The sequence below is a fragment of the Aquila chrysaetos genome, chromosome 12, assembly GCF_900496995.4.
Source record: "Aquila chrysaetos chrysaetos chromosome 12, bAquChr1.4, whole genome shotgun sequence".
In the NCBI taxonomy this organism is placed as follows: Eukaryota; Metazoa; Chordata; class Aves; order Accipitriformes; family Accipitridae; genus Aquila; species Aquila chrysaetos.
The window spans coordinates 20,354,099-20,377,061 of NC_044015.1; positions in this window are offsets into that span (position 1 = coordinate 20,354,099).

The window sequence follows — 22,963 nt, forward strand, 5'->3', positions numbered from 1 at the left end:
ATTAGGTATTGATGAGATACTATGTATGCTTAATGGGAATGTATATGTGTGTATTAACTTGTCTTTGGTTCAGAATAGAGTGTATAATTCCACTCTGTAAAGTGATAAAGTTTCTGCTTTAATCTTTATTTTGATGGCTTTTCACCATTTGAGCCAACAGCTGATGGAAAATGAAATTAATTCTCTTTGGAGAAACTCAGTTTAACTGCTAAAAACCCCGATCAATTTAGCAGTATTTTAATACTATTTAAATGAATCTCATTGACCCTTATTTAAAACTGTTCTACCATTGAAAATGCCTGGTTTGCATACAAGAAACAGAGTATATTCTGATTTCAGAACCTGATTGTTAATGGTAATACAGATCCAGAAAGAATTCCAGTTAGGATGAATTTGCTAACTGTAGACAGCCAAATTTAATACAAATTTTGGACATTTATCACAGTTACTGAAACTGGCATAAAACTTGTTTGCCTGACTTATCAAGAGTATTATCTAGGGCTGACACACAGCCAAAGTACTTGAGGTCCTCTTTCAATCTCACAGGAAACACAGCAGTCAGCATCTCTTGGCCTCCAGGCATTAAATGGTACTACATGGAAAGGCATATTCCAAATGACTTCCTGAAATTAATGATACTGTACTGACATGCAATTATAACCTGTTATGAAGCAGGTCTTCTGGTATTGTAGAGCATATAGGAAAGAACATAGTATATCCTATTGCAAAACTGAGAAAATTGGCAAAGACAGTAACTGATGGAACATCAAAGCTTTTCTGATTAATGAAATGCATTGTGTCACCCAGCCTGTGCCAAATTATAGGCGAGTAGGACTACATGCCATAACAGCTTCGTTGACTTGTCCTAGCCCTAAAAGAAATCCATTGCATTGTTTGCATCTCGGGCTTCTGCTTACACCAGTTGCTGGCACTGGTGGTGTATGGCAGCAAGGATGAAAAGTCCAAAGGGGAGGAATGCACAGAAAGTGGGAAGAGAAGGCCACAGCAGGGTGGTCCAGTTTTGAGATTTCCCAGCAGCTTTCTCAATTAACAGTACGTCTCTGTTCTACTCACTGTAGAATCCTGCATTATTTGTTTAACTTCACTTATTCATTCAGGTTCATTACCAGTCTATATCTGTGATATAATCTTTCACAGGGACATATACATGAGTCACATATATGGGTGATTCATGTTCATCCATATTCAAAAAGCTCAAAGCTTCTGCAGTTAAAACTGAGCAATAGTTTTAAGAGAGAAAAGACGTCTTAACATACATATAATGATGCATTTAAAACATCAGCATATCTGCAATCATCTGAGCAGGTGACATAAAGATGTTTAATCTCTGCCTGTTTTGTTCTGACAATGAAATTACCATGATTTCCCATTATGAATTCTTTCACTCCTTTATAGAGAAATGTACAGAAATATACATTATAATGTATATATTCCAACTCCCTCTTATTAAGGGTCATATCACATATATATGATAGCAGGAGAACAATCAGCCCTGTTAGGGAAAAGTGTAATAATCTTCACATTTTATGCTGTTCAACTCAGAAGAGTAGGACTTTGAGGACAACAGAAAATCATTTTCCTGTCAAAATGACAAAAGAGAAATTAAATTTCTTTACCTAGGGTATTTGGACTGACAAGCTGTCAGAACTGGTTTACCTGATCCAAAAATGAGAGGCTTATAGACCACACAATAAGAAAATAATCTTTGAATTTTCTGACCTTGAATGACCTTCTTATCAGTGATTTTTCATAGTATCAAGTCAGGACATAAAAGATTGCATTCATTATGAGGAACCAAAATTTTTTATTTCTCATTTTAACATCTCTTAGCAAATTTATTACAGTCCTAATCTTCCTATAACTGGCTTTACTGCATCTGATGATATTCATACCAAAGTTGGTAAATTTCCAAGTAACACAGTGTATAGATAGATTTACATAGAAAAAATATTCTTATTACTGGTAAATGAGATTTCCCTTTCTTCTATGTACAAGATGTCATCACATTGGAAATATGCTTAGAATTAGGCATATTTCCACTGAAATATATTGTCTTTATTTTTTTATGCCTGAAAAACTTCAGGTATTAGAAGAAAAAGAGGACCTAGAACTGTAGTTGTATAAATAACAAAGACCTGATTTGCATCCAAAAACCTTGTATTTTCCCAGTTTACTTGGCAAAATTACTTCATTAGGCAGGAAATTATAAGAATGTATTTTGAGACTTTCTTCAAATGTTTGTCTATTTAAAGTATTACAAAAACCTAACATACAATTTGGAAAATGTAGATGCAATCTCCACACAGCAATTTGGCAAGCTACCAGTGGCATCTATTGGCAAAGCAGAATGTTCAAGAAGGGGCAAATAAAAGCAAAATACAGAAGGTAAGTTGATGGGTATGTGAGGAGATCACAAGCCAGTTATGAGCCAACAGCAAGCTTTTCTTTTAATTAGGGCTTTGTACAAAACAGCATTATGATGCTCATAAAGGCTTCGTAATTATTATATGGGAAAAAAGTAGTCATTGTACATATTGGGATATGAATTTTCAGCCCTGAAACTTCCTCCATAGTTTATAGCAAGTGGAAAGTAAAAGTGGAGGAGCACATCAGGATTCCCAGTGTTGCAGGGTTTGCCCAAAACATGTCTAACTGAGGCATACCACCAAGATATGCCAGTCAAAACAAGCAAACAAAAAGCGTGACACAACCAGGAGGCTCAGTGCTACTGTTTAGTTACAGGCAGTTTAATAAAGCCTGCAGAGGATGTGTAGAATGGAAAACATCTGCGTCCACTGATATATTTAGACTGCTCTGGTGTTTGAAATAAGTATCTCAGACTATGAAAACACTAGGAAATTATGTGAAGAAAGATTCTCACTAAGGAATAGCTTGCATTATTAGATGCAGACGGTGGGATCATTATCACCTACATTTATGTATCCATCTTAGGTACTTACATTGAGAGCATACGACTCTTTGTAGGCAATGAAATAAAAAGTCACTCTTGCAGGACAGATAAGACTGTCATTTCATAGGGAAGCTAACATCTGAAACAGCATCTAAGTAAGCTGATCAAAACAAGCTGGTATGAATATGCCTGATGTTGGGCACATTGGCCACAGCCAGAAGTCTGCTCCATATAAATATAGGGAGCAATGAATTTCCACAGGATTTCTAAGAAGACTAATTTGGGATGTGTACGTATATTGCAGTATGTAAGGTGCACTAGTCAAGTATGTATAAGGAATATGCAATCCTTACAAAACCAGCTCCTGAGAAACAGGCTAGGCAAGGCATGTAACTTTTTTTTGAGTTAGGCTCTCCCACTTTCTGAAAGTAAAACCTGATTATCAATTCCAGCACGTACTGTAGAGAAGCAAGAGTCTTCTGACAAAGCTGTGCTTATAAATAGCAGATGTTGAGACCCTCCTGGACACAGGATAATCTTTCTTTATGTTAAGTTTGTGTAGTCCTAAGAATGGAACTAAGCCCTATGTGTTAATATTGTACTGAATATGAACATTTGCTCAAAATAAAGTTGTAATGGAACAAATAGCAGCAATCACTAACTGTGAACTATTGCAGTACAGAAAGAAATTACATTCATCACATGCCATTTCCTCTTTTTGATTGTTTTTTGACTGTGGATTATATTAAACCACTGGCCAGGCACAGTAAATGAGGACTGAGTTTTTTCTGAGACACTGGAGAAGTATGCCCAGACGTGAGCAAGCTGTGCTGGTGCAGTAAGCTGTGCTGATTCACTGGAATTCTTATGCCCTAAAGGTACCTTGCAAAAGTAACTAAAATCTATGCAAACCACTGTATGAGAAACTGTCACTCCCAACAACATGGTGAAATCCCCACTTATTCTCCTAAGTGCTTAGCATCAAAGATAATCCATTTAGGTCAGCTCAAAAAGTCCTGCAGCTGTCACAAGGAGCTGGATCAGGCTCAGTGCCCAGCTAAGGAACTTGATGTCAAGATTAGGAAGAGATATTCTTTAGCCTGTGTTATATTTGTAGTTGTGAGCATAATGTTATTTTCTAACCCAAAACCAGAAGTCCACTTGCAAGGAATTTCAGTGGTCTCAGAGCAAAGCTATGCCCTATCTTTCCTGTTTTGCCAGGCTGGCACTACAGTTCAGTAACGGGCAGTGCTCCAGCTACAGTGCTAGTACAGCAGGTTTCAAGGATTGCCACACATTATACTAAGTTAATGCATGCCCATGTTACTGCCCGGATCAGAAGTGGGAGCAAGGAAATTCTTGTTGCTGTAGCTCTCTTCATGCTCCGTTTTGGTTGAACAACAGCAAGTGCCATAGCGATGCTCCATTCCTGACAGCATTTAATCTAAAGAGGGAGGTCATCTGTGCCTCATTAGAACAATGGGGTTTTTAAGTTCCCCTCACAAAATTGTCCATTTATTATGAAGCAGCTCATACTCCACAACGTATCATATCACTCTGTAAGTGTGATAGCTTCTCAGCCTTGCTGCTTGGAATGGGAGAACTAGATCCCTGAAGGGTTTGCAGCACTGTCTGAACAAGTTCTCTTACTGCCAAAACCAGAGAAACTGAAGGGGAAAAAACCCAGTCATTAACTATATATGACTATAACAAGTGTTCCACACAGTCTGTGACAGGAACTGGCTTTCTATCAACCAAGCATTCAAACATAACTAATGAAAAATATTTATTGAGCACCATCACTTTGCATATTGGTGGGCAAAGGGGAGGATGCTGTATGCCAGGCCACCCACAGTCTATAAAAGACAGAACTGTTCCTACTCTTATCACCTTTACTATTATTTAAGCACCTAACAACAAGAAGATCCAACTTTTATAAAAGACTAGTGTAAATATGGGTTAAATAAGTTTCGGCTCATTTCTAATAGAATTAAATAACCTGAGAAACTTACCTAAAGAAAGCTAATCTTTACTTCCTGGCAGATTTAAGACACTATTTTAGAAACTTTATCGGAGCTTCTGTGAAATACACTTTTACTTCAAGTGTGCAAAAGTACTGACTGCAAAAATAGGTCTTCCTGTATTTTTTCTCAGTTCGTCAATTTTCTCAACTGACAGACCTCTTGTTTTCACTAGTCTTTGATCATATCTTCCATGTTCTATCCAGGCTCCCACATTCTGCTTTAAACCTGGCTTTAAAAAAAACATAAATCTAGAACAACAGGTCAATCAGATACATACATTTGACAGAGAAATAAAAAAGATTTGTTTTCTTCAGTATCATCAACTATGATGGCAGAGGACAAGTAACCATACCTTCTGCAAGGTTGTTTTGTGTATCATCTGAAGACTTACACAGAGAACTATACAGGTTATTCAGTATGCTGGACTTCAAGCAAGTCCATGCTGTTAGAGTTGAATCCAAAATAGCCTCATTATTCAAGATATTCTTTGAATTGACATCTTCATCAGACAACTGTGACATAGTCTTAGAACAAAATGTGTGATTTTATAGTAGATGAGGTCTGTAACACTTTTCACTGCTTATTTACCACTAATAGTCTAATCTATACAACCATTGTACTGTACTTATATTCTCTGTATTTTTGCTTCAGAATGATCTTTGATCTTTTTAAAACCACTTATTTCTCTTGGTTTTCCTCCCCATCTATTGGGCCTTTCCTCTGCTTGAGGAGATGACTGTTTTGTCTGATTAGGTAGCTGAAGAGGTGCACAGCAAACCCATTTGTTTCTGCATGTCCAAAGGGCAAGCCTACGGTCTTTGCTGTGTTCAGGGTGTAATACTGCATTTGGGACTAGAGCTTCCTGCTCAACTCTACCCTTTTATCCAAACAGTAGAAGTCTTATGGTGTTGATTTGAGTACTGGGAGATCTTGTTTTAGGAGCTTTAGGAATAAAGAATACATCTGTATTCAACTTTTTGCCTTCAGGTGATTGCTAGGTTGGCTATTTTGAAGTTGCATCTTGGCATTTTCACAGGACTGTTCATAGAATTTGAAGACCTAATGAACTGTGATTAAAATTTTCCTATGTCATTGTTTTCAAATTGATTAGATTAAAATGTAGTATTCATCATTTCACAAGTTGAACTGCTGGCTGCAAATGTTATGTAATCACCAGATGGAATGACATAAAACTAGTCCCAATCTAGTAAACTGAATTGTTTCACAATGTGCAAACCAAATTCACATGTAAACTTTCCTGCTTTATCTGTTTTCACTCTGTGTAACCTACAAAGCTGTATAACAGATTTCTAATGATAATGATAAAAGTATACTAGCAGTTTGGAAGAAAAATGACATTAATTTTATGCACAGCAGCTATCAATTAAACATACAATATATAAAGTATGTTGCCAGTCAATATTTCTGCTGTGCTTCAGGAGTGTTAGTTTTATAATGTTTGTTAACCATAGCAAACTAAAAAAGGGTTATACACTGAAACACAGTTGTACTGGGTTTTATTGGTTTTACTTTAAAATCTTAGTTACTCAGCTGATTTACAGTGCTGTTATATATTGACACTGTTTTGTCAAGCGATCTGTGCCAATTTAATACTGCCAGAAGATCTGGCTCTACTATACTTATGGTATATTTTTGTCTTTCATCTTTTTCTTTTTAGGAAATTCGAACATCAGGTGTACTCAAGATGTGAAGTTGCAATGAAAATGAAGTACTGCGTAAGTACATAACTGCTGAATATCTTCTGGTTTACTGGTTTTGAATTGAGACTAACTTACACATTTATCCAAAGTTATAGCATTATTTTTAATAGATTTAGGATATTGCTTTTGTAAAGCCAAGAAGCTCAATCTCTCACAAATAAATTTTGATTAGTCATACCCTGCTAACTGAAATCACAGCAAGTATTCAGATTTCACTAGTTCTTACACATTTTTTAATGACAAACCCATTTGTATACACTATTAAGGCCTTGTTTGGGAGAGGCAAATTAAAATTTGAAGGTCTCTCAAAGGTTAAATCTAAGTTACTGTAATGCAAGTATGTTACTGTAAAGTGAGTCTTTTAAGATTGTTGACACCCTGCTGAGTTTTAAATTCCTAAAATTTAGCAGGATCTGGGATATTTTTTCAATAAGTATGTTCAAAATTCAACCTTTAAAATTAAATTTCTTGGATTGCACCTGACCTTGAATTTTTAATTTAATTTTCTAATTCTATAATCTACTGTACTTTTAGAAGAAATAAGTTGTCAGACACAGTATATCTGTATACATTGTATAAACTGGTATGTTATATATACTCAGATATATAACTCAGACTGAGTTATTTCATATTCTTTACTGTGGCCACTGTCCAGATCATCAGCTAGTTTTTCACTGATGTTATGTCCTTACTATTTTTCTTGTCTAAAATTTTTACATTAGAGTAGCAGAAAGATACAGTTCAGTTATAAATTATTGTCAATTATATGGTAATCTGATTTTATTTAGAAGAAAGGTAAAGTCATGATTACACAAGAAACCATACATGAGTGTCTTTACAAGATGTATATTTATTCAGCGTAGACTAGAGCATGCATGTTGCTTAAGAGTACCAAAAGCAAAGAGGTTCTATTTTTGCTTTAAAAATAAACAAATTCGTTAACTGCAATGCTTGGTATGTAAAAGTTGCCAAGCACACTTTTGCAGATAAAACCAGCCAAAGGCATTAAGAATGACATACAAAGGAAAAAAAGAAAAGAGAAAGAAAAGAAACAAAGATTCAGCAGAGTAAGAAATGAGAAATAGCTAGCAAGTATTAAACAAAAAATACCAGAACACAATCATTAAACATATTATCATTACATATAGTGTCAGATCAGAGCCCTTAAATTAATTATGACTGATTACATTTGCTATGAATATACATCATTACAATTTTATGAAGTACATAAAAATGCTAACCATATATAAATGTACCTCCAATAATCAATATTTTGCAGTTAAGTACAGGGTGGGATAGAAAGACTTGTTTGAACATACAGAATGCTAATTATTTTCACTTGCCAATTTATAAAAATGTGTAAACTAGAGTAACTAAATAGGGAGGCGATGAAGGACAGATCTTACTACTTTTCCCAGCTTTAATCTGTGATATGCTGGTAGCCATACTAATCACCTGAAACTGTTGTCATGCCTTCAATGATGCAATAAGTAAAGACAAACGAGTTGTGATTACTACCTGTTTTTTATTAAAAAAAGAACAAAAGGAAAATAAAAATGAAACAATGAGAATGGAAGCAGGTATAAAGAAGGGTATCCAGCGTTTTTCCTGTATCTCTTCATTTAGAGGAGACTTTTCAGAGAGGTCAGCTGTGAGAACTTTTATTAGATACTGTATCTTCAAGTTACGAAAGTACCAAACCATTTCATTCTCCAACCAGAGTGAGTCCTGTGTCATGACACCAATCAATGTATGGGTAGGAAAACAAGTTTAGTAGTAGCCTATTTTTTCTAACATAACTACACTAGGTATGTTATAGGTGGGCAAAGACAAAAATATTAATAATGTTATGAAATCAAAGGAAAGAGTTTTATCTCTTGCTTATAAGAAGCTGTTGAAGCAGCCACCTTGAAGCAAGCAAATTAATAAAATCTTTTGTATTTTCTGTGATTACCAAGATCAATTTATGCCTCATTTCCAGGAATACATTGATTAATCAAAAAAGAGGTATCAATACTTTAAAATAGTATTCAAAATTCCATCTACTAAAAACAACAAAATCTCTTGACAATGCTTTGGCAAACCTCTATTTCTTTAATGGTGTTGAAGCCTTGTTTATATTATCACACTGCAAGAACAGGTAGGGCTAAGTAGTTAGTTTGTGCTGTTGTTGCTTTTTCTTATTATTGCCCATGATTTTTAGTTTAACTACATGAATCAAATAGACTAACTTAAGATGAAATGCTCAGACAGGAGTCTTTCTCCTTTGGTGTCTTACTTCATAGAGAAATACAACTTCTCTGTGTGGCCTCCAAGGTCAAAGTTATGTTTCCTTCTGAGGCATGGATGGACTCTAATAACATCTTAGTAGTTCACAGAGTCTCATACCTGCATAGACTGTGTTGATAGCATGGACAGCCCATTAGCATGCTATTTTCTGAGGCCTATATAGCTATATAATAATTACTTTTTTCCAGACAGAAGTTTCTTGGAATATCAAATAAGTCTTTATTTATTTCCTTTGAATAATTTGTTTTCTGATACATTTCTTTAATTCCATCATAAGAGTTTAAATTTTTTTTTTTTATTTGTATGAATAAGCATACACTTTATGTAAAGATCTCTCAGGCCTCAAAATAATAATTTTAGTCAGCTTTGATTCTTAAAGGAAGTTTTCAAATGTAAATGATCACCAGTATTTAAAGAAATTCTTTTTGTCTCTGAGTTTAAAAAACTTTGGTGGATAATTAACTATTACAGATAATAGTAATATTTTAAAATTCCAGTAGCTTATTACACTCATTATCAGTTATATCACAAAATTACCTTGCTGTATTTGTACATAAACAAATGACTATCTACAAAATACTGGTCTCAATCAGATATTTCGTGAAACTTGCAATAAAAAACTAAATATTAAAAAAAACTCCATGAAAGCATTTAAGGAAAACAAAAAACATAAGAAATACCCTGCTGGGTCAAATGAATAATCCATCCAGTCCAAAGTCTGCTCTTAACAGTAGCAGTAGGAGATGTTATTTAGGGAGAATATTCAAGTCTGGGTACTAACTGCAACTTGTTCCTTTCATGACTCTCCAGCATCCATAACGTCTGTACTAGGAACAGGTAGGTACTAGTGGATACATAATCTCTTTAGTATCCATTTACAATCTTATCACCCCAAACTTGTCTAGTCCCTTTTTGAACCTGCTCATACTGTCTGCCTCCATGAACATCTGTAGTAGCAAGTTCCAGAAGTTGCTATCCGCTACGTTAAGAAGTGTTTTCTTTAGTCTGCTGTATCTTCTATCATGTATCATGGCATTTGGTTAAAAACAGTTCCTCATTCACCTTATTCAGCACTTTCACAGTTCTGCAAACCTTGTTAATGCCCCCTCAGCTTTATATTCTGCACACTGAGGAACTGCAGCTTTGTTAGCCTTTCCCATAAAGTATCTGCTGACCTCTTCTTGATCACTTCAGATGCCTTTCTCTGTACCTTCTTAGTTCCCTTATGCCTCTCCACTCTTGTAGACACAAGATCTGCACACACTATACAAGATGCAGATGCAGTAAGGGTTTACTTAGAGCCAAAATAAATAGATCTGTCTTGTTCAAAGTTATGCCAACATTTGTTGACTGTTCCTTCACACTGAGCCAATAATTTCAGACAGCTGACAGTGATAACCGAGACTTCTTTCCTGAGCTGTAATTACCATTTCTACAATCAGCAACCCATAGCCACAGTCTAGCTTATTTCTTCTTTACCTTCCATTTACACACTTGGAAGCTTATCTACTCTATCCATGCAATCACATCTGTGAGGTCTGTGTGGAGTGCCTCACCATCAGCATAGTATCTACTCAAATCCTTTGCAGTATACTGTCATCTACAGATGTGGAGATTCAGGTGTGCACCCTCCTTCAATCATCAATGAAGACATGAAATAGAACTGGAGTCAGCAGTGATCCATAGAAAACTCCACTGTCGACTATTCTCCATCCTGACAAGTGACCATTAAGCCCTTCCTATCCTTTAGCATCTATAAAAGAACCTTCCCCCTTTCTGTGGCAACTTAATTTCCCTAATAACCTTTGCCGATGAACCTTGTCAAAGGCTTTCTAAAAATCAAAGTATGTTACATCCACTGGACCTCCTTTGTGCATGTGCCTTTTGACACTGTCATTGCACAGTAGCAGGTTATTGAGGCAGGATTTTCCCTTACAGAAGGCATGCTGACTTTCCCCAATAGACTATGTTAATCTGTATGTTCACTGGTCCTATTCTTCATAATTAACTTGACACTTCACCAGGGAAAGAACCAGACTCATCTGTCTGTAGTTCCTGCAAACCCTTCAAGAGCCCTTTCTGCAAATGGAAGTTCTACTGGCAGCCTTCCAGTCCTCTGGCACGGTGGCAATTTTTAATGACAGGTTATGCACTTTGGCCAGCTGTTCTACAATTTCATATCTGGATTCCTTCAACACTCCAACGTGAGTGCCATTCAGTCCCAGTTATCTATCAACGTCTAACTTATCTATCTGCTCTAATATTATTTACTTCAAAATGATATTCTGATTGCAGCAAAGCTATGGGAATCTCTCCAGCACCTCCAGGAGCAGAGCAACACAAAGAATTCACAGAGATTATCTCTTATGTCTTTGTCATCCCAGAGTGTGCCTTAACACTCTTGCCATCAAGCTAGGTTTTCTAGATGACATAATGCTTTCATGCATTTGAAGAGCCTTCTACTATTGGTTTGAGCATCTTTTGCAAAATGTTTTTCATATCATTTTTTAAGCCCTTTTAATCTCTTATTTACATTTTTTTCTTCTCTTCTAGGTGAACTTTCCATTTTTTAAAATGCCAACTTTTTCCCTACATTAGCCACCTTTAATTTGATATTGATCTGTATCTTAAGGGAAAGTTTGATCCATTTCATATAATTTTGAATTGTGGTACACATTTTATCTGGTCTTCTAATACAATATTTTTAACAGCCTCCAGACTTGAAGAATTCTTGATTTCTGGACTTCTTTTAGATTTTTTTGACTAATTACCTGCTTTTACATAGTTCCTTTTCAGTGATTGAACATATTTATGTGGCTTGCTCTCTCCTGCTACCATGTTAAACCTTACTGTGTTGTGGCCATTATTACAGACTGGATCCCCACACTGGCATCTCTTGAACTAGGTCCTGTGCACCACCTAAGACCAAATCCATACAACATCTGTCCTTCATCTTAAGTTTTGCTGGGGGAGAGAAGCCTTGCTTTTCAGTTTTCGTATGAGCTAGAAACAAGAATCTTACATTAAAAAAAGTCACAAATGTTCTCCCTGTTATTTAAATAAAGAATATTTTAGAGCTTTTTCTAAAAAAGTCTTTAATTAATTTGTAGTAAATTTTCAAATTAAAGTTTTTGTTTAAGGACTATGTGTAAAATGAAGCTGTATTCAGGACTAAGTATTGCTTCTGTTGTGTTATATAACTGATAATATGCTTTAATATAAGCAGTTTCTTTTTGAAACACCAAAACTTCTAAATTATTTTACAAAGTTGGGTACAAAGTGCAGAAGTGCTATGTTCTATAACATTATCTCATAATAGTTTATTTTTAGACCAAATTATTCCTGCATCTAAAAGCTGTAATTTAACTACATTTACAATTCATTATTAAAGATTCTTACTAAATATTCTACAAAAAGCATAGATCACAATAACTAGTACATCCATATGTCTTTCAAAGCACAGTGTAAAAGAGAACAGCACAGAATGTTAAAGACAGGTAAAAGATATAATGGTGCTTTCAGGACTGACTGTCACAACAGAAATTCAGGTACCAAATATGCCCACAGAAGCATCACCTCTGATCCATTTAAGGTCTGTTACTAGTTTAATCAGCTGCAGACATGTCCTTGGAATTTCTGCAATTACCATGCTTTATTGTACATTGAGTAAGACCAATTTATAATATACTTTTTCTCCTCAAAAAAAAAAAATTAAACTTATACCCATATTTTCCAAGTGTTACAATAAAATATTAGATCTTTTACTTAAAATTCAATAAATAGGATACAGTAAATTAATTTAAATAAGATTTAAATATATAACTCATATATATAAGGTATATGTGACATATATATCTTACAGATGTTATTTATTTTATTTAAATAAGATATAATAAATTGATTTTTAAAATGACAAGGTTTTATATCTATATTAAGGTTTACTGCCTTTGGTATGTTTAATGTAACAAAAGAGTGTTTCAGAAAAATCCCACCAGCTGTTATAGGACAGGTACAGTGAGTCAGCTCTACAGAAGATACTGTACTAAATAAAGTGAATAAAAGTAAGGATTAATTTTCTAAATACAGTCTCAGCTTTCATATGATCTAGCATGCACTGAAATAATTTGAAGCACTCTTATAAGTTTCATTGCATTTTAAAACAGGCCCCAGGCAACTCATCTTTGACTCCACTTACACAGTCTTTTCTAACGGCAAAAGAGTGTAAGAAATGTCTAACGAGAGCAGACTAATTGTTCCATCTCGTTCACTACTTTGTATCCAGCTAATGACAGGTTTTGAAGGAAGAAAGCATTAGACTGTGTAACGCTGTAATAAACACTCCTGTTTCTGTGCAAGGGAAGAAATATATTCCTTACAGCCTCATGATTGATGGATCTTATTATAAGTTTTGTCCTAGTTACTGCTACTGCAAGTGTTATCCCTGTTGAGCTTGATTTTTAATCAGCTTTTGCATCTGTCAGAATAGTAGCCTGTGCCAGTCAATTTCATAGGTTACTTGTATGCTGGGCACAAGAATTTATTAGCCTTTTCAATGTTTAAAAATCAAAGGCCAGATTCCCTTTCTGGGCTATTAACTACACTGATCATAAACAAATGCATAGCAAAGGCAACTTCATTTTTTCAGAGACAAAAACTGAGCTAAAGTAATTCATCATTAGCCAAACTGATGTTAATGGAGCCACACTAACTCACACACTCAGGATCAAGCACATTAACTCACATACACATTTCGTTTACTGATTTTTCCAGTCTACCAGGATTTACTGTATTGATGACTATAGGGTCAATCCCACTTTTCTTGAGTTGACTCCTGAATGGGATGTACATTCGCAAGAGCAAATGTTGCATATAGTTATTTGTTAATTTCTGAGTGTCTTTACACTGGGAACTGACAAGTTTGACATTTCCTGTGGCTTAAAAGAAGGAAGATGTATTGTTTCTGTCACAAATCTCTTGCATGAATATGTACTTGCTATGAGATTGCTTGATTGATAATGTTTGCTTTTGGCCTTCGCACATATATTGAATATGGTTTTATCAGCATCAGGCGATCTGTGTTTTCCAAAAGTGGCAACTGGAAATGTATAAAAAAAGACATAATTTCAATATTCCAGGTTCATATAAGTAGTTCTATTCTTTGCTGAGTCTTCAGAAAAAATATGCAAAGACAATCTCAGAAGTGAGATAGGAAGCATGATTTCCTTGCACAAGATTCAGCTGAATTAATGGAGGATGAAAGACAAAAATAAGGTTCCATTCTTGAGCAGTCTTGGAGAGTCATGTGCATCCAGGGTTGTACAGGGACGGTTCCCATTTGCTTTCTTGACACTGCAGTTAAAGAGGTAGGAAGGCATTATAGGCACATGTTGCTCTTGTAGTGCATTAATGACATCATAGTTGAGAAGTGACCTGAAACCTATATTCATGTGTCAGTTTTACAGCCTTACTATAAGCTTAGTAAGTAACGCTTCCTCATTTGACCTTTCTGGGTTACCTTGTTCTCCTTTGAATATAAAGGGAACTTAAGAAGATTAGGATCTGAAAACTAGGGATATTGTTTATGAATTATTTATTATGTCACTAACAACCTTTACTTCATAGTTCCAAATTGCTTCCTCATGCACCTAGGTTGGCAGTTCATGCAAGGCTTAATCTCATCAGGGCAGGTTGTCCTGGTAAAAGCAGCTGCACCTCTTCTCCTGTTGCAGCGACAAGCGCTCACAAACGCTCCATCCTTCTCAGAACACCTTCATCCCAAGTGTTGTATAGGCACAGACTGAAGAGACTTTGGCCTACTGCTGCCTTCTTTGTCTTTGTGTAGTTTTTCCAATGCATTTCCCCCCATTTCCTATTTATCGTCTCATTCTCCAGTAAAGTGAGGTCCATTTAGTAGGAGAGGATACATCTGTCATTAGACCTTGAATTGATGGTGTTGTGTGGAGTAAGCTTCCTTTCAAAAACTTCATGCAAAGAGCTTTGGCTGTTGCAGGTATTTTCTAATACTCCCTTCAAGTCAACTGCTTCCATGAATACCGAGCAAACTCATTTTCTATTAAAGAAAGTAGATGCAGAATGGCTGAGAGCACAGTCAAAGAGAACTTGCTGTGAAATGTGAATGAATAACTTTTCAGATATTTCAGGTTTTTTTAAAGCTCTAGTTAACAAGAAGTAGAAACGCTTTCATAAATACTTGACCCAATTCTGGAAAACTAAAAGTAATACTGAAAAAGTCATTGTTAATAACCATCCAAACTCTTTTTTTTCTTAGTTTCTGTAAACCCAGAATAATTTGACAGCTATGAGAAGATTTGCTCTAAATTTGCACTGTAACAAGAGAAAGACCTTCCTGTCCCTGTGTCCCCACCCCTTTCTTCTCACTGCTAATTTTGGGAATGGGTTCTTTCCTGATATTCTTACGATGGAGATATTACTATTCTCTAAAAGATTGTTAAATTGTGCTAGTAGCATATTTCAGCATGACAATATAAGCAGGCAGCATGATGAATCATCCAGGGGCAAGTCAAGCCTCAGAATCTGGAAGAGACAAATCTCACTAAAAAGCATCATGACAACATGTTTTCCAATCAAGAGGCATTCAGCGCGATCATAGCTTAGAAGATATTTGGCAGGGATATTCATACCCCCCAAGTCTGCTTTAGGGTATTTTGATATTGATCGTATCCACCTGATTTATTCATGTCTGTGTTTCTGGAATGCTGTCATTTACTTCCAACAGCTCTGTCCTGACGCTTAAAATGATATAGCTGAAAGAAAGAATCCATTTTAAGTATCCTTCGTATTAAATCAATTCCAGTGCCAGATGAGACAGCATTAACAATGCTTTCCAAATAAATAGTAACTAACTGCACAGCATCATCTCTCATGGCTTTTTTGTCTGGGCTTACTTCAAGCATCAACTAATTCGTCTGCATCAGAAACAAAAGAAACACTGTTTTAAGTTACCATCTCCGCTTTATGAAGGAGGAAGAAAGCAGGCCTGTGAACTTCATGGCTCAGCAGTAGAATCATTCTCAGTCAAATTAATCTGAGGCTCTAGAAGTTAAGGAATCCTAGTTAAAAGTGATTTTAAAACACCAGGAAAAATATTTTTAAAATTTTAGAATATTTTTTAAAATATCAGAAAAGCAAAGGTGACATCCTTCTCTAGGCTTGGAAGTTGTGATAAGGCTCTAAACGGTTTCGCAGTTCTGAAACGAAACACCCGTCCTGAAGCAACAGATGTACGCACCGCGTTACAAACGCGCAATAATCGGTCCTACCGGGCAGATGCCATTTCCTCTCTTCCTGGTTAAAAAAGCCCGTGGTATTCAAGCAGGCAGCCATTAGAGGTCACTGTTAACGGGGAAATGGAAGCCAGCTCCAGAGGGAAGGGAGCCAGGGTTAGCTGGGGGCTGCGCCGCCGAGGCAGTCAGCCCGCAGGGGGCCGAGCAGCTTCCCGCCCGGCCCCTGCGCTGCCCCCTCCCGCGGGGGCCCGAGGGGGTCCCCGCCACATCACCCACCGCCCTGCGAACTCGGGAGGTGGGAGTTTCTTTGCACAGAAATAGGAAAAAAAAAAAAAAAAAAAAAGGCCTTTACTCCCACTGCTTGATTTGGGTTAACCTTTTGAGTGCGCTTTCAACCAGTGCCTCTGTGATTATCTGAGCAAAGTGACACGGGCAGGGGCGCAGCGAGCGAGGGTTTGTATTGTTTATTCTTCTACCTTCTCGGAGTTAAAATTTGAATCTGCAGTTTTGGAAGATTTTAACTTTGCGAGAGCCAGTCCGTTGCTGCTCTTTGTGTAAATTTGCACAGCTCGTGCGATCCACGAGGGCAGGAATACCGCTGCTTTGAAAGAACGACAAAAGTGGGGAGGGGAGGAGGGAAAGAAAAAAGCGATTGGAAGTAACAAAGAACTCATCTCTAGGACTTCATGCAGCTGAAGAGGAGGTAGCGGGGACTTCCTTTACTATTAACATTACTGAACTATTTTAACACTAAAGGCGATCTGTCATTTTGAGTAAATTCTCTTCTGCTTCTATAAACACAGCCGTAATCAATTAAAGACCTACTTGTGAAGGAGCTATTGTGTGCAGTTCCATTCAGACATTGCTGAGTTGTCTTTTAGACAGCCTGTGGGGAAACACTGGTAAGGTGATGGGAAAGTTCAAAGTGCCTAACTTTTCAATGTGGATTTTGTTATTGAGACTTTTTTCTCTCTCTCTTTTTTTTCCATATTGCTTATCATAGCCAGGGTGAAAAATGGGTGATCTCTGTGCATTTAACATTGGTAACATGTTCTGCTTGGGAGGTTCTGCAAATATTTTAAATGATTCTCTAATGTAATTCCTTGGGGGACTTATGCATGGCAGCAAATCAATTGCTAATTTGAAAGCACTGAAAGAACAAACAAACCCTACAGAAACTATACATACATATATACGTATTTATATGGGCTCATGGGCTCAGTTCCTAACACATTAGACACCAGTCCAATGCAATTTTGTGCAGTGACATAAAGCCTGATTTACAGTAGTGTGAAGATGAGAATTAATTTCTGTCTGACATAGGCCCTTCAGAAAGCCAGAGTTCAATTCCATATTGAAAGAAACAGTCAAATAGATCATTCCAATGACTCGAACTAGTTTATTTTCTTATTATCTTTCTATTGCGCTTGATCACCTGTGCCTTCAGAGTCCATGAATGTTACCAATCTTTGCTGAAGCAACCAAAATAAACAAGGAAACTTGAACTTAACCTTGGTTATTTTATGCTCTTTCATTTTTCTCAATGAAGGAAAAGCTAAGGTTAAACAGAAAAGTGTGTCTAAAGAGACCAAATTCTTACTCTTGTTTTATTAGCTTTTTTCCCCTGAACATTGGCATGGATTTTAGGGACATGAGTGAGGACAGAAAAACTGAAATACAAATGGAGTTAAAAATTTTCCCATTTCTTTGTGTTTGCATTAAAAAGAAATGTAATGAAATTTTAAGAATAGGCCCAACAAACAAACAAAAAGAGTAGAGACTTAGAGATACTCATGGAAAGAAAATAAAAGAACAGGCAGATTGTACCTGTAGAATCTGGATTTCATTGGGCTTTCTGATGTATTTACTTTTGGATCCATTGTCAATCTTCACTGCATAGTCAGGTAGGGGTGAGAGCCTCACAGAAAAGTATATTTGTATCACACTCTGGAAATTCATAAACACACTGCCTGGGGACTCAAGAATGACAGTGCCTTATTCCAAGGAAAAGTCACTTAAAATTATAATTAGGCCAAGCAGTCTTTTGGCATGGTGTAAATGGGATGGTGAAAAAAAGAAGGAAAATGTGAAGATCACAAAGAAATTATCTTCCTTAAAAATGTAGTGAAAAATCATAGATTGTGACAAACTTACTTCTTTCATAGTGCCTTAGCATCTATCAGTTAAAAGGAAAATGAACAGTAGCTTTTTCTAGGGCACTCAGGGCAGACTGAAACCCAGTCGTGTACTATACTACTGCTAGCCAGCAAACCTTCTAAACTTCATTTTTCTTTGAATGACAGCTTTTTGGAAGTTATGCAGGAGAGCCTTGGTGCATATACCAGGCACTTTGTAGATGAGTCAGGACACCTTAACTAAATCCATTCATTACCCTGTCCCCATTGGGACAGGCAAAAGCTGCCAATTTGATGTTGGTAACGTGGATGCTGCATTAGGGAATTGGCTAAGCCTGCCAGAATTCATTCCTGAACTTTAGCAGCCACAAAAGAGTATTTCTCTGTCGTCTGTAATTGATTCAGAGCCAGGTCCCAAAAGGACAAGCTTCCTTTTGTGTGCCATCTATACCAGGGTCGAAGGACACACAGTGCTACAACTTTTTTTTTTTTTTTTTTTTTTTTAGCTAGATCACAGGAAACATCTTTAAAAAGAAGGAAAATCCAAAATGTCATAAATTATACTCCTGAGCTTTGTAAGATACATTATTTATTAGCTTTATTATTACAGTCTGGTCCATACTTTCAGAAAACAGTCACAGTCAGTTTATTATAATCTGAGTATTTAATGTCAATAGAGTGTTACCGTTTGGAGATTAAATGAGGTCTGAAACCAAAACAAAGAAGAAATGTATTTGTACAAAAAATAAAATTTCCAGTGCTTTGGCTCACTGAGCACAGTACTTATTATCATCAGTTCATATTCAGGTCAGATTCCTCCTTCCTTTGAAAAACAGGTTGAAAAACCCTTTGAAGACTTCTCCCATCTTCCCCTTATCCATCTGGTTACAAATTCACTAATATTATTCATTATTACTTTGTGTTTTGTACTTGCATGTTTTGCATCTACTGTGCAAAGCATTAAAGATTTCATGACAGTAGATCAAATACTCCTGATAAGGATTATGGAAAGTTATACACCTTATTAGCATCATCAGTCCATCCTGGCAACATCCTCAAATCATTCTGTAGAAAATATCCCAGAAATTTAACAAGTAGAACTCTTAGACAGTAAAATTTTTGGCTAGTCCCAGTATATTCTTGTAAAAGTGGTTTGCCTATGTGCTTGTGTTTCAAATTGGTGTAAAAATACCAAGAGTACTCTCACAGCTTCTATTCCCAGTTTTCACTCCAGAAGTGACTTTTAATTTGTTGAAGCAGTTATCATCTTGTCTGAACTTGAATACGTTCACTGGATCTTTTCCTTGTATTCAAGTACAAGTATATTCTATTAGAAATGTTTTTCAAAATGCTCGTTATACAGACTTATTCACATGAAAGAACACAAGTGCTATAAATGCTTAGGATAGAGCCAGGAACAGAGAAACCTGTGTGTGGAGGGCTAATCATAGTTCAAATCCAATGGTTTTAGTGGTGAAGCCTTCCTTCTCCTTCCCACCCACTCAGCAGGGGTAAGCAAAAGAACCCAGAAAGGGTGAGGCCCAGTCACTATAAACGTTCAGATGTTTAATGAATGTGCCATAGCTTTCACCTACTAACTGCAAGGCCTTCTCAAGCAGACTCCAAATTCCTGCTGAAATGAAGACTTTCTTTCCTGGACCAGGCCTGGCATTCCTGGGAAACAATGGCCCTTTTGAAGCCGTCTCTGAAATTTCACAGGTGAAGGGAACAGGGCAGTCATTTGATCCCATCCGCAAGGAGTCTGTTAGCATTTTAAAAAGTGAAGACAGAGTCTATCATGGCAGCACTGGTAAAACTGGCTAGTGACAGAAAAAGGCAACCTAGACCCACAGCTCAGGAGACTCCTGTGAAGCATAAATCAGTTTGTCTTTTACCTCATGCTACAACTTCTTTCTCAATTTTTTTCAAGCATGGGCTACACAGCCCACAGTGCTCAGGAGACAGGTTTCTAAGTTGTATCACACGCTTTGGAATAGCAGCTTTTATGTTTCCTTTAGTGAGAACTTCACTTTGAGAAAGTACAAATTAAAGGAAGCCATTGCCAGGATATAGTATTGTGCGTGGAGAACACTTATAAGTAATATGTGATTTCAGGCTTTTGAAACATTCATTAGTGGCCTTATTTCACAAAGACAAGCATAGTGCAGTAATTCCAGTTGATTGGTTTTAACAACATTATCAAGTTCACTAGAAAACATTGAGAAGTGTATTCAGAAAACTTAGGATTGGGATGCTATGAGTGCTACCTGTGCATTAATAACACAACACACTCAGAGCGTAAAAAGATTGGATTTGCAAATCCCCCTTACTCCAAACATCCCAATATGATATTCTGAAGGGATACAAGGGCTCTCAGTTCTGTGAGGAGAACTGAAGAATGACAGAAGCCTCCCAGATGATTTGAGGGATAGGAGGTAAATATTCAGAATTAGCAGTTCTTAAACTGGAAGGAGATTATTTTCTTCCCATAATTCAAAAAAAAACCAACAAAAAAATGCCAACTCACTTTCATTTAGTAATTGTTATATTGAAAATTATTTTGCCTCTCAAATTCAGAGAACTTATGCACTTTCTGCCTACAGCATGTTATAGAGAATATTATGCTTATTGATCTTTTTTAGGAGAACTTGAAAGTTACTTGAATACTGAAACTCATTAAAGAGCTCAGATTTGAACTACTTTCTGCGAGCAAACATGGGTGAATTAACCAGGTCATTTGATAAGCCAAAGTACCAGCAAGGGGGCAATATACATGCTTGAGACAAGCTAAATAATGACTGACTAGTAAGTATGAGACCAATATTTCAAACATGCCTCTGACCTAACTCATCCAGGCAGGGGAAAGTTGCCTTGGTTTTATTCAATGTTTATTTTGAAACAGGTATTTCCTAGTATTACAAGGGTAAACTTGCTTCAGTGTTGCCTTCACTTTCCATCTTTGTACCATAATGATGACTAGTATTTCATTGCTTTTCTTCCATAAAAAATCCAACTTACTTCCAGGGAACAGATTCTTGTTTAACATTTTTTGTGAGAATAAATGAAGAAACCCATTTTCTCAAGTGTAGAGAAAAGCGAAAACCAATTAGCTTAACTAAAGGCCATTTTAACACTATGGCCAAACTGCATTTCCATCTTGAGTCCAAATTTTGCTCTTCAACAAAATGAAGGTCTACCTTTTCATTTTTTCCAGTCCGTGTCATTAACAGAATAATTCCCTTTTCTCCTCAGGAAAAAGTCAAGTTCATATGTAAGCCAATCAAGGAATAGTTAAAGAGAAAATCTGAGGCGGTTCATGTGACTGAGACGAGAAGCCGTTACCTTGTGTGACCTATAGGAATTAGGAGCAGTTTTGTACTTAATATGTAGAGGATATTTTTCCTTTTTAAGTCCATCTTGGTTTTACAACATAACTATTTATAGCCATTTCACTGAGATGCTCAAGCCAAAATGGACTGTAACCACTAAGAATTTCTGAAGGGAAGCAAAACTTCTATAACTTAGTCTTTCCTATATCCATCCTTCATTTCCTCTTCTCTCACAGCATACATGCATATGGACTTCTTTGATTCTTTTTAGCAAAATCACTGGAGCAGAGATGTTCATTGGTGCTCATTGCTATGTAAAGAATATACTTTTCAGTAAACATGAGATGGGCATACTGCCCTGCCTCAGGTCTGATAGTACAGGTTAGAATATTGCTAGGCCTACACTGCAAATTCTCAGCAGTTAGTTTTGCTATTGTGAGGATACCAGCAACATCATCATCAGTGCTTACATTACCGCTGCTGAATACCTGGACAATTATTATATTTGGCCTTGTATTCCTTGAGCTCTTCCCAGCATAGTTTGCCATTACTGAAAAAATATATCTAGCTTCCTGCCTAATTTCTCAGACACCAAAAAGCTGAAGATCACACCCCAGGTCTCTTTCAGTCTGGCAGCTGCCTCCACATCATTAGGCTTAGCAGGAGCATACTCAGAAGGAGGCCCTGAGAGACACAGTCAGTGCGGGCAGGGTGAAACACGGGGGGAAGCTGCCAAGGAATTGCTTCTTGGGTGAACAGGGAACAAGAGAGCTCTGGAATGTGCTCACAGGATTTGTGCTGAGGTGCTTTCCAAAGAAACTGGGTCAGTCATGCCACACTCACAAAGACTGGTACAGTCTCCCGCAGGGAGAAGATTGTTTTACACGGGCACTCCACCCATACTGGCAGAGAAACAAGGCTTATTGGCACAGGGAAGGACTAGTTGGTGGTCAGCTCTCCTTGGGGCAAGTCTGACTGAAAAGGCTGGAAGCACTTGCAGAGGTATGTGAGGCAAAGAATGGTGTTAGAATACTAATTTGTTGTTGTTGTTGTTATAGAATTGAATTTAATAAGTACATCATTGGGTAAGAAAAAAGGCTTTAGAATGACCTGAATACCTCTTTTGGCAGCCTTGGTCTTGCTTTACCACAAGAAATACTCAAGATCTTTCCATCATTGTCACACCTTGGAGTTCCCTTTCAGTTTTTCTGCAAGTCTTCCTTTTAGTACTGAGTTTGAACTGTTGATGGCTTGTGACTCTGCAGAAA